Here is a 13818-nt window from a genome sequence, read left to right on the forward strand (position 1 = left end):
CCTTTTTTTTAACAATTTTGATACACATTGCACTTGACACAAGCATACTTTATGGCGGCGATGGGATAGGAAAAGGCTAGGAGTGAGAAAGAAGCGGCGTGGCCTTAATTAAGGTAACGCCCCAGCATTTGCCCGGTATGAGAATGGGATACCATGGAAAACCAGCTTCAGGGCTGCTAACAGTGGGGTTCGAACCCGCTGTCTCCCGAATTCAAGCGCACTGTTGTGCGACCTTAACCACACGGCCACTTGCTCGATATATCTTCGCTTCTGACAAGAGTGGAAATCTTTGGGTTAAATACTCAAAGCACATACCATTTTTGTCCAGTGCTTTTAGAAATTGCTTAATGATCCCACGTTTGATATGGAAAGGTGGAAGTAGTATTTTCGTACCTTTCATTGAGCAATGCTTATCTCTATTTCCACTATCCAAATAACTCAAAAAGCAAGTAAATGTTGTCTAACCTGCTTGTTGGCCTAGCAAGATAGCTGTTACATTGAGGTGTCCACACAATAGCCACTGATTTTTCTCGTAGAATCATCATCATCATCATCTGTTTACCCTCCAGGTTCGGCTTTTCCCTCGGACTGAGCGAGGGATCCCACCTCTACCGCCTCAGGGGCAGTGTCCTGGAGATTCAGACTCGTGGTCGGGAGATACAACTGGGGAGTATGACCAGTACCTCGCCCAGGCGGCCTCACCTGCTATAGTGAACAGGGGCCTAGTAGGGGGATGGGAAGATTGGAAGGGATAGGCAAGGATGAGGGAAGGAAGCGGCCGTGGCCTTAAGATAGGTACCATCCCGGCATTTGCCTGGAGGTGAAGTGGGAAACCACGGAAAACCACTTCGAGGATGGCTGAGGTGGGAATCGAACCCGCCTCTACTCAGTTGACCTCCTGAGGCTGAGTGGACCCCGTTCCAGTCCTCGTACCACTTTTCAAATTTCGTGGCAGAGCCGGGAATCGAACCCGGACCTCCAGGGGTGGCAGCTAATCAAGCGAACCACTACACCACAGAGGCGGCCTCGTAGAATCAAGCGAAAGTTTTTGTTTCTTTGAGAAAATCAGAATATCAGAGGGAATCGAAGGTAATTCGCTTCTATTGCGTAGTAATACTGCTTGCAAGCTTCATTTCGACACATCGATACATTTTTTTTGCTATTGGCTTTACGTCACACCGACACAGTTAGCTCTTATGGTGACGATGGGACAGGAAAGGGCTAGGACTGGGAAGGAAGCGGGCGTGGCCTTAATTAAGGTACAGCCCCAGCATTTGCCTGGTGTGGAAATGGGATACCACGGAAAGCCATCTTCAGAGCTGCCAACAGTGGGTCTCGAACCCACTATCTCCCGAATACTGGATACTGGCCGCACTTATGCGACTGCAGCTATCGAGTTCAGTCATCGATAAATAAATGCCAGTCATTACTATAATAAGTTTCACCACCAAACTGAAGAATTAAGCCTGATATATCACAACAATAAACTGCCTGTTTTACAGGTTTTGAAACACCCACGGAATTCTTCCTCTCGGTTCCTGTTCGATAAAATCGGAAGTCCGCCTCTTTTTCTGGTGATTGCGTCATCTATCGGGAGATAAAGACAGAAGAGGACGAACTATTGCTTCAACAGGATTTAGATACGATTGAAAAATGGGCGCGTGAAAATCGAATGAAAATCCACAGCGGAAAAAGCAAAAAAAATGTGTTTCAGTAAAATGAAAATGCCAGTAAAGAGAGACGAAATTGGAGGAGGAAGTGTTGTTGAAGTTGATAGTTGTAAGTACTTAGGTGTTACTATTAGAAAAGATTTAAATTGGTCAGAGCAAGTGGAACATGTAGTCAAGAAATCGTTACATTTTATTATGCGGAATCTCAAGAAAGCTAATTCTGGTGTCAAAAGCAAAGCTTATCAATATTTAGTCAGACCTATTCTGGAATATGAATCTGCGTGCTGGGATCCGTACAGGGTGGGTTTAATAAATTCCCTAGAAAAAGTTCGAAAACGAGCGATGCGTTTCCTAACCGGGAACAGGAGGAATACCATCAATTGGGAAAGTATTGAATATAGATGAACTAGAGCTCGCCTGTGAGGTCTTTATAAGAGCTATACGGGAAGGGCTGCCTCGAGAAATGATCATAGACATACAATTAGGGCCAGAAACCAGCATACGGACTTGGACAAGTTTTCCTTCGTTAACGGGGCCATAAGGGATTGGAATAAATTACCTGCAGCATCTTTGATAGATTCTCTTCCAGTATCAAGTCATTTAAGAAGACCATTAGTGCTAGTGTGAAGTGAAATGTGAAAGTTGTAAATTACGGACGCAGAATTTGTGATTTTCTGCTTGGTCTCGATTGTGAAACGAGGAATTTTTCTTGTGGTATTCTCTTTCCTGGGAATTGCTAGTTGTAATCATGTTGTTGTAGTTGTTGTTGTTTGGCAATTACGAATGTTTTTAACTTTCTTATGATTGTTATGTTCAACCTATATTATTGTAAGTTGTAGTGTTAAACACTGGGAAATACATAAGGTTTGTGTGAATTTCTATATGATGGTGATGGATTTAGAATTCTAAAGTTAAACTAGTAGTATTTCTTGTAATATTTTAATTCCATGGATTTTCTTGTTGTACTGTTGCTTTTCTTGTAGGGTAATTATGTTTTTAACAATATTAACATTGTAATATTAAGCTAGTAAGCTCAGCATATAGTATTGTAAGCCGTAGTGTTAAGCACTGGAAATACTTAAGTTGTGTATGGAATTTTATACGATAATGCTGGATCTGGAATGTTAAACTAGTTGCATTTCTTGTAACATTTGCTTTCCATGGAATTGCTTGTTGTACTATTCTTGTTGTCATTGTTGTTGTTGGGTAATAATTTAACCTTAATTTATTATAACTTGTAACTTTAAGCTAGTAGCAAGCTAGTTGTAAGCCGCAGTGTTAAGTATTGGAAATAATTAAGTTGTGTGTGAAACTATACATGATGTTGGATTTAGAATGTTAAACCAGTAGTATTTCATGTAATACTTTTTCCCATGGAATTGCTTTTTGTACTCGAGTTGTTGTAATTGTTGGGTAGTATGCTTTTAACTTGACTTTATTATCACTTGCATTGTTAAGCTAGTAGTAACCTCAATATATAGTGTTGTAATTCGTAGTGTTAAGTACTGGAAATACTTAAGTTGGTTGCGAATTTGTATATAATGACGCTGGGTTTAGGAAGTTAAACTAGTAGTATTTCTTGCATGTTGTACTCTTGCTGATTTTGTAGGTTAATTACAGTTTAACTTCACTTTTTCATCACTTATAATGTTAAGCTAGTGTAAGGTCAACCTATTGTATTGTGAGCCATAGTGTTACACGCTGGAAATACTTAAGTTATGTGTGAATTTGTATATGATGATGCTGGATTTAGAATGTTAAACTAGTAGTAATTCTTGTATTATTTTCTTTCCATACATTTGCTTGTTGTACTCTTGTTGTTTGTTTGTTTGTTTGTTTGTTTGTTTGTTTGTTGTTGGTAATTATGTTAACTTTACTTTCTTATTACATTAGTGTAAGTGTTCATTGCCACCGGGATATTTCCTATTTGCAATGTATTTGTTAATAAGAATAAGAACTGAAGACCACTCCTGATGCCAGCATGATCTTATCTTTCAATCTCGATCCCGCAATATCACGCTTTCCATTTAAGACCTAAGTCCCGCACGAAATCGCTCAGCTCAGCCCGAGTAAAAAACTGTGGTTTGTCTTCTGAAGTGAGTGGGGAGAAATCCTCATCTACTTCAAAACGTTCTGTAGACTCAGACGAATTCGAATGCTCCACATCCTCTATTTGCTTTGGTGGCACTGGAACGGGAATATCTGGACTATATGGCAAAGGAATAATAGCTGATTCTGATGTTTTGTGTTTGATTTATTAAATTAGTTGTACCCCAATAAATTGCACAGACAGAAGTACCACTCTCCATAATGTCTCCTTTTTTGGTTCACGCCAAATCATGGGAATTCCAAACGGTATGAATTTCCGTTTTGCAATAAAACACTGTCTTAGTCCTTCAAAAAGATTTTACACATACTATGCAGCGCCTACCCTTCGTCTTGATCTCCAAGCTTAACTTTGAAATATGCAAAGTACACTTTCTTAATAAAGCGTGCAATATGTTTCTGACTCCGTAACAAGTATGAACCACATGTATAACAGAAATTGTTCGGGTTGTTCACACACTGCCTTCATGCATGCTGCAGTGACTGAAGACATATTATATTAACACATCACCATACACAACATTAAAGAACATTTAATAACCAGCGAATATTACACCGTGACAACAACGAGAAAAACCAACTGAAGACCACTACGCTAAGATAAATTTATGTAAGGGTTCTGTTTATCATAACTTACCTTTTCTTTCCTCAGATATTTTTATGAGCTAGTATGTTTTGGCACTCTTCTCTTCAGTGCTATCAATGCTGACAGATATATTACTTTCCTTCATCGTATTGGTGTTGCGTTGTCAAATCATCAAATCCTCCGAGAATTTTGAACACACTGAGGGCGAAACGAGTGTTTTGCTTCGCGAAAATATTCTCTGCGGAGGTTCGCTTTTTTCTATTTATTATTATGACATACAATACAAAGTTTCCCAAGCTTTCAATAAATCCAATGTAATATAACACTGAGTTTGTACTTTATTTTCACCTAGGGGTGTCATACCAGCCGTACAATTTTTTTTCAGACAGTAAGTCATAATATTATGTATTATGTATTTTTTTATCTTTGTATGTGATAAAATTATTTTCATATTTCCATATATTTGCCTAATATAAGAAATTTTGTATACTTGATTTTTTGGATATCTTATAAAGGTAAAATGATGAAACATTTGTTTCTTCACTGAATTCTGATTTTCCTTTCATTCCTAATACGTTTACCCTCCAGAGTTGGAGTTTCCCTCAGTCTCAGCGAGGGATCCCACCTCTAGGCCACAAAGGCAGTATCCTGGGGCGTGACACTTTGGGTCTGGGGGGTATGCAACTGGGAGGACGATCAGTACCTCGCCCAGGCGGCCTCACCTGCTACGCTGTAAAAGAGGCTTGTGGGAGTTGGGGGGATGGGAAGATTGGAAGGGATAGACAAGGAAGAACTAAGGAAGTGGTCGTGACCTTAAGTTAGGTACCATCCACGCAATTGCCTGGAGGAGAAGAGGGAAACCACGGAAAACCTCTTCTAGAATGGATAAACCGGGAATAGAATCACTCTACTCAGTTGGCCTGCTGAGGCTGGGTGGACCCCGTTCTAATTCTCTAGTACCACTTTTCAAATTTCGTGGCAGAGCCGTGAATTGAACCCGGGCCTCCAGGGGTGGCATCTGATCACACTAACCATTACACCACAGAGGCGGAGATAGACTTGCATTTCTTTCTTTCTTTCTTAATCCATCTACCCTCCAGGGTTGGTTTTTCCCACAGACTCAGCGAGGGATCCTACCTCTACCGACTCAAGGGCAGTGTCGTGGAGCGTGAGACGTTGGGTCGGGGGATACAACTGAGGAGGAAGACCTGTACCACACCCAGGTGGGCTCACCTGCTATGATGAACAGGGACTTTGTGGAGGATGGGATGTTAGGAAGGTTTTTTTTTTTGCTACGGGCTTTACGTCGCACCGACACAGATAGGTCTTATGGCGACGATGGGATAGGAAAGGCCTAGGAGTTGGAAGGAAGCGGCCGTGGCCGTAATTAAGGTACAGCCCCAGCATTTGCCTGGTGTGAAAATGGGAAACCACGGAAAACCATCTTCAGGGCTGCCGATAGTGGGATTCGAACCTACTATCTCCCGGATGCAAGCTCACAGCCGCGCGCCTCTACACGCACGGCCAACTCGCCCGGTATGTTAGGAAGGGAAAGACAAGGGAGAGGGAAGGAAGTGGCTGTGGCCTTAAGTTAGGTACTATCCCGGCATTTGTTTGCTTGAGAACTGGGAAACCACGGAAAACCATTTCGAGGATGGGTGAGGTGAAAATCATACCCCTCCCTTCTCATTTGACCTCCCGGGGTTCAGTGGACCCCGTTCCAGCCCTCGTACCACTCTTCAAATTTCGTGGCAGAGCCGTGAATCGAACCCGTACCTCCGGGGGTGGCATAAAATCATGCTAACCACTACACCACAGAAGCGGTCCAGACATGAATTTACCTGTTAATTTCAGGCCACAACACTCCTCGTGTTCATCTGAAATGTATATAGGTACAATACTCAGTGCTTCATTTTTTGAAAATAAATTCTGGGATAAAGTACCGGTCCGCCTCTGTGGTGTAATGGTTAGCTTGATTAGCTGCCATCCCTGGAAGTCCGGGTTAGATTTCCGGCTCTGCCATGAAATTTGAAAAGTGGTATGAGGGCTGGAGCGGGGTCCACTCACCCTCGGGAGGTCAACTGAGTAGAGGTAGGTTCCATTCCCACCTCAGACATCCTGGAAGTGGTTTTCCGTGGTTTCCCACTTCTCCTCCAAGCAAATCCCGGGATGGTACCTAACTTAAGGCCATGGCCGCTTCCTTCCCTCTTCCTTGTCTACCCTTTTCAATCTTCCCATCCTACCGCAAGGCCCCTGTTCAGCATAGCAGGTGAGGCCGCCTGGGTGAGGTACTGGTCATCCTCCCCATTTGTATCTCCCGACCCAAAGTCTGAAGCTACAGGACACTGCCCTTGAGGCGGTAGAGTTGGGATCCCTCGCTGAGTCCGAGGGAAAAGCCAACCCTGGAGGGTAAGCAGATTAAGAAAGAAAGAAAGAAAGAAAGAAAGAAAGACAGGATGAAGTGCAGAATTTAGCAATTCGCCCCAGCGCTACGCATAGACAGCGTCGTAGTCTTTTAGGAGTGTGAAATCCGTTTCAGAACATCGGGATTTACTTGGTTATAGCCATTTGTAAGTTATTTCATTTTTCCTATATTTAACGCTTCCCTTGCTCGCGTGTCGAGAACCTCTTGTATAAGATACAACCAACACGTGTGGGGGTGTAGCTCAGTGGTAGAGCATTCGACTGCAGATCGAGAGGTCCCTGGTTCGAACCCGGGTGCCCCCTTTAGCTTTACATACTAGCTTTTTTATATGTATCGTATTCATTTTGTTTCCTTCTTCTCCGAGTGTTTATATACTCTTGTAGGCGACGGACATAATCAAGGCAGACTTAGGGCGGGAGGGATATTCATCGCAGCACAGTTGCGACAATTTGGACGGGACAAGCAATGAGGGAGACAACCGTACCGGTAATTACGGAATACTGGGACAGGTTTTTAGGCATATTTAATCGAATATTTCGATTTATCCATTTCGATATATAATGCTGTACCCTTGACTATTGCTAATGAATTAGTGGTATTATTTTCCATGTTCAGCCATTTTTAAAAACGCAGCGAACCATTAAAATGCCCCTTTCTGTTCAATCCACACAGAGTATTATCCTGTGCACGCATAATTATCAAACATGGATTTGAAATACCCTGCATTGTGCTTCTACCTAGCTGATCACACTAACCACTACACGACAGAGGTGAACGATTACAAAATGCATTCAGTCTTTTCCCACTGGCATCAGCCGAAGTGCAGAAACACAGAGAAAAGAAGAAAAATGCCAATATTAAAAATATGCATCATTTTAGAAAAATGCCATTTTCTTAGTTTCACATTTTAACAAGTATAAGCAGCCGTGGCCTTAATAATGGTACAGCCCCAGGATTCGCCTGATGTGAAAATGGGAAACCACGGAAAACCATCTCCAGTGCTGCCGACAGTGGGTTTCGAACCCTCTATCTCCCGATTACTGGATACTGGCCGCACTTAAGCGACTGCAGCTATGGAGCTCGATGGTTAGGGTTTTAGAAATCAGCACATCTTTTTTTGAACAACTTTTTTTCACAAAAACCGGGAAGTCATTGCAGGATAGTGAGAAGAGTCTGAGTGATGGCTGATTTTCATGGGATTATCAGCTCCTCTTAATATTCATTACATAAGAAAGAGGAATAGTTTTCGGTTCGTTGAAGAATATGTGTATTGGATAATGAAAGGAAAAAAGGAAGAGCTTAGTACAACAGGGAAATAAAATATCGAACAGTAAACATCTGTTCTCGCAATTGAGTGACTGGAAGAAATCGTGGCGCTTTTCGGGCGTAGAAGGGTTGAAAGAATAATTTGAAGATGTCATAACAGAAGTTCTTCCAATGAAAGCACGGTATTGTAAGTTCCTGGAAGATACATTTTTCTCAGAAGTGATAGATTGTCAGTTATGCATATCCTCAGGATTTTTACTCGTATCTTAATGGGAGCAGAATTATACTCTGATAATTGAGGGCCGGGCTGAGTGGCTCAGACGGCTGAGGCGCTGGCCTTCTGACCCCAACTTGGCAGGTTCGATCCTGGCTCAGTCCGGTGATATTTGAGGTGCTCAAATATGTGAGCCTCGTGTCGGTAGATTTACTGGAACGTAAGCGATCACTTGCGGGACAAAATTCCGGCAACTCGGCGTTTCTGAAAACCGTAAAAGTAGTTAGTGGGGCGTAAAGCAAGTATTATTATTATTATTATTATTATTATTATTATTATTATTATTATTGTTGGTAATTGAGGGGCTCTTGATCCAAACCTACTTAATGCATTTTTGGCCAATTTGGGTTATTACTGATGTCTGGAGTCCGCCTCTGTGGTGTACTGGTTAGCGTGATTAGCTGCCACCCCCGGAGGTCTGGGTTCGATTCCCGTCTCTGCCATGAAATTTGAAAAGTGGTACGAGGGCTGGAACGGGGTCCACTCAGCCTCGGGAGGTCAACTGAGTAGAGGTGGGTTCGATTTCTACCTCAGCCATCCTGGAAGTGGTTTTCCGTGGTTTCCCACTTCTCCTCCAGGCAAATGCCGGGATGGTACCTGACTTAAGGCCACGGCCGCTTCCTTTCCTCCTCCTTGCCTGTCCCATCCAATCTTCCCATCCCTCCACAAGGCCCCTGTTCAGCATAGCAGGTGAGGCCGCCTGGGCGAGGTACTGGTCATTCTCCCCAGTTGTATCCGGACCCAAAGTCTGAATCTCCAGGACACTGCCCTTGAGGCGGTAGAGGTGGGATCCCTCGCTGAGTCCGAGGGAAAAACCGACCCTGGACGGTAAACAGATTACGAACGAACGAACTGATGTCTGGAAGTCCGGAACATAAGCTACAGAAGTACGCGAACATCTGTATCAATCTCATTTATTCAGCCATGTTAAAAGACTGTTGAATATGAGGCTCCGCTTTAAATCGTGCTTAATGCACTACGCAAGCAACGAAAATCCGTATCAAATCCTGCTTAATGCACTTGCAAATTAGGAACAATGTATCATGTTTTGTTGAAGGTTTACAATCAAAAGATTAGCCGCATTATATACGGACATTACAAACAGTACTGCGGAGTACATTAGCGTGAGGTTGTTTAATTATGGAGGGAACTTCAAGACCACTGTCTACTAGTCCCAAGCAGTCCAGGAGTAGAGTTCCAAAACCCAGATCAATGGAAATGAGCCGTAACCGTCAAAGTCGAGGATGTGAAAATGGCAGTGAAAAAAAGAAAAGGAAAAACACTTTGGGGATTCACGGAGAGATGTCTCTGATTTGCCATATTACGAAAGTGTGGTGGAGGGCAGACAGGAAATTTACGAGATGAACTCCCAGATGTTGCTTGCGAACCACGTGATTCAGAGGCAGGTTGTACTATTAGTACAGAGTTTGTTTAAAGTTATCCGTAATACACAAACATAGTTGGACTAAAACAGTAACCGTAGTTATGAAGTACTGTTCATTGTGCGGTTATCACTGTCACTATCGTATATATATGTCGTAGTAAATTTGAAATAATATAAAAATCAAACCAGTATTTGAATGCTAGTTATAAATTAATTTGTATGAATTCCGTAGCAAAATCTGCCTAATGTAAAATCAAATGTAAATTTCTATCGATTTATCACAACTGGTCTCATGAAACATGCCGTGAGTATAGAACGAAAGTAATACAAGCAATAAAAAAATTAACGGTTATTCCACTACACGTTTTTCTCAAAACTATCAATTGTACATTTGGCAGGTTTTGCACCTGAGCCCTTCAATTATTAAAATTTAGTCTGGTAAAATATTGAATGGTCCGCCTCTGTGGTGTAGGGGTTAGCGTGCTTAGCTGCCACCCCCGGAAGTCCGGGTTGGGTTCCCGCCTCTGCAACGAAATTTGAAAAGTGGTACGAGGGCTGGAACGGGGTCCACTCAGCCTCAGGAGGTCAACTGAGTAGAGGTGAGTTCGATTCTCACCTCAGCCATCCTGGAAGTGGTTTTCCGTGGTTTCCCACTTCATCTCCAGGCAAATGCCGGGATAGTACCTAACTTAAGGCCACGGCCGCTTCCTTCCCTCTTCCTAGTCTATCCCTTCCAATCTTCCCATCCCCCTGCAAGGCCCCTGTTCAGCACAGCAAGTAAGGCCGCCTGGGCGCGGTATTGGTCATTCTCACCAGTTGTATCCCCCGACCCAGAGTCTGAAGCTCCAGGACACTGCCCTTGAGGCGGTAGAGGTGGGATCGATCCCCCGCCGAGTCCGAGGGAAAAACCGACCCTGGAGGGAAAGCAGATTAAGAAGAAGAAGAAGAAGAAGAAGAAGACGAAGAAGGAGAAGAAGAAGAAGAAGAAGAAGAAGAAGAAGAAGAAAATATTGAATGTCCGCCTCGGATTAGGTTCCATGTGGGTCATCACAATGCGCAATCAACTCATTTTGTGACAAAATGGAACTTCCATATTTTTGTTCTAACACACTCAATTATTATTTTACACTATTTGTAACGAGATATTTTCTCCTATGTGGTTGATTGTTATAATTATTTTACAATATATGTTGAAGTAATATATTTATTAATTTCTATGCAATTGAGTTTTACTATTAATTATTTTACATTACTCGTAAGCAGTTTTTAATTTTCATTCTTTTTATGGACTCTTTATTTATTATTATTATTGTTTTTCCGTATCTTAAAACTTCTGGTTTAGAAGTATATTTTCGTAATATTTGTTTGTAATGTAAATTTTTATTCATTTAACTTCATCGATATACTATTCAAAGCAGATATTTCTACCAAGATATCTAATAATAATAATAATAATAATAATAATAATAATAATAATAATAATAATAATAATAATAATAATAATAATAATGCTATTTTGCCGTACGTCCCACTACATACTTTTACGGTCTTCGGAGACGCCGAGGTGCCGAAATTTAGTCCCGCAGGAGTTCTTTGATGTGCCAGTAAATCTACCGACACGAGGCTGTCGTATTTGAGCACCTTCAAATACCACCGGACTGAGCCAGGATTGAACCTGCCAAGTTGGGGTTAGAAGGCCAGCGCCTTAACCGTCTGAGCCACTCAGCCTGGCACCAAAATATCTTTCGATTGCAATGTACCATATTATTCAATAGAAAAATACACAATGTTCAATAATATAATCTTATTTGCTACACATGTTTGTCTGAGAACAAGGCCTTTTCGGGAACTCCAAGCCGTGGTAACGACCACAAAACTTATCACACCAGCGAAAAACATAATCATTGTTCGGCTCATGAAAACTAACACATGCCTTGTAATGGAAATCATGGACCACTGCCCGAGTCACTATATGTTTAAGATCGAAGCGACTTTGGCATCAATTGTCTGTTGTAATTCCATTCGTTGTATAAAAGTCACGCCAAATTTCTGTCGTCTTTGATTTCTTTTTTTTTTTGCTAGGGGCTTTACGTCGCACCGACACAGATAGGTCTTATGGCGACGACGGGACAGGAAAGGCCTTGGAGTTGGAAGGAAGCGGCCGTGGCCTTAATTAAGGTACAGCCCCAGCATTTGCCTGGTGTGAAAATGGGAAACCACGGAAAACCATTTTCAGGGCTGCCGATAGTGGGAACCTACTATCTCCCGGATGCATTCTTTGATTTCAATTCATGTAAGAGCCCTTGATATTACTTTGCAGTTGGTAGGGTCATGGTATGTAGTAGGTTCGTAATGAAGAAAAGTTCTCGAGTCAGTTCATATACAAGTCTTGAGGGTGTGTGTTTAAATGCGCATAGTGCCCTTTTAAGAAAAAAATGCTTTCACCCTTTCTATATTGAACCATACAGTTCATGGACAAATAGTATAGATTTTAGTATTAGATATTGGGATTACCTGAAGCCACCAAGGAAGTCATTGTCTTATAGTTTATTTCATAAAAGATTCCAGAAGAAGCGTTCTCGTGGGAAGAGAGCTAGAGCATCATTATGAAAATTTCCAGAGCCTCATTAAAGGGATTTATGGCCCAAGCCAAGCCTCTTAATGAAGATTGGGGACGCTCCCCGGATCGCGACAAACTAACCTTCGGAGGGAAGAAGGAATTAATTTAATATCTCTGGTTACGAAATAGATCCATTGGATCTGATACAAGAATTGCAACCTGCATAATTTATGCTGAATTTTGATATGCAATATGGCTGTAATCATATATGCATTCGTTAAGTAGGGTACTTGACGTGCTTTGTGCGGGAAAACTTCGAGTCGCGGGCGCGCGTATCCTACACGCGATCAAGCGGCGTGGCTACGCCAACCTGATTATAAATGCAGGGCCGACTGGCACGTCAGCCTCATTCTCTGACTGTAAGGCTGCTTGAACGAAGTCGTCATGCTGCGAGTCGGCACCTAGAACAACGTTTTATCTTCGAGCTGCACATACAACTAGCACTACTGAATCTGCAAGAAAGTAAGTAATTAACCTGCATATTCAGCTGAATTCTTGATATTACCTGTGTTGATCTGATGTGGTGAGATGAGGTACTGCCTATTATAGACTGATGAACTAGTAGCTTCATATTTCTATGAGGTCCAGTTGTAACTGACGTAATGCTAGAATAAATGAACGCTCAGGGTAGTTCTGATACCACGACATGTTGTCCGAGTGAAAGAATAAAATAACAGTGTTACCAAGTTTGATGAAGAAACTATAGTGTACCAGGTTTAAAATTCAGAACAAGACTTGGTCAATGTAACGTGTGAGGCACGATATTAGTGGAAACAGGCCCCGAGTCTGGACAGTCTGTAATAAGTAAATTTGTTTTCAGTTACCCCTGCATCAGGCCAGTACGAGCTTCTACATAATCATTGCGAGGAAGCCACAACGGGAGCTGAAGCCGGCACGACATCGGGAATCGACCCAGGAACGTTGGGCGTACCTGATCAGCGCGACATCGAAGGGGACATCGTCCAACCATCTAAGGAGCTGCAAGAAGGAATCACGCAGGATAGAATGGCTCCAGCCGTCCACCGGTATCTGCTGCAAGCGTCGCGGTTTGTCACGATGTGGTAAATGCAGGGGTCCACAGGAAGGGCCGCTCCGTCATGTCATCAATCATATAAGGTCAGAACTTTCCAATTCTGTTTCAAGCATGTCATTTAAATTTAGATAGGAACAGGGGGGCCGTCAGCCAACAGGTTAGTTTATGGTAGGAAAATTCTTGCTAATAAAGAGCTAGGCCTCAAGCTCGAACCCCGTACATTAGGGTAGGTAGTAGGTTGTATATTCCTTGTTGGTGTGATTATATTTCATTTCGATAGTATTATATTAGTGTACGTGTAATCTTCATGGGTCAGGTCGAACTCCCTTGGTCATGTTAGGTAAGTCTGACAGGCAGGCACTGTTTATTGTGTAGCGTTTAAGCATATGTCTTGGCAGACGTAGGTTGTGTATTTGAGATCAGGATTTACCCCGTAACTCACCTAGCTTTTCGG

At 42.3% G+C, this 13818-nt stretch overlaps 1 non-coding gene across 1 annotated transcript; it reads left to right on the forward strand.

The window, feature by feature from the left end:
• The first annotated feature begins 7017 nt into the window (after nucleotides 1-7017).
• Nucleotides 7018-7089, forward strand: TRNAC-GCA (transfer RNA cysteine (anticodon GCA)). Its single transcript has one exon. It is a non-coding gene; the product is annotated as a tRNA-Cys (tRNA).
• Nucleotides 7090-13818: the final 6729 nt, after the last annotated feature.

This window comes from Anabrus simplex, chromosome 1 (assembly GCF_040414725.1).
Source record: "Anabrus simplex isolate iqAnaSimp1 chromosome 1, ASM4041472v1, whole genome shotgun sequence".
Lineage (NCBI taxonomy): Eukaryota > Metazoa > Arthropoda > Insecta > Orthoptera > Tettigoniidae > Anabrus > Anabrus simplex.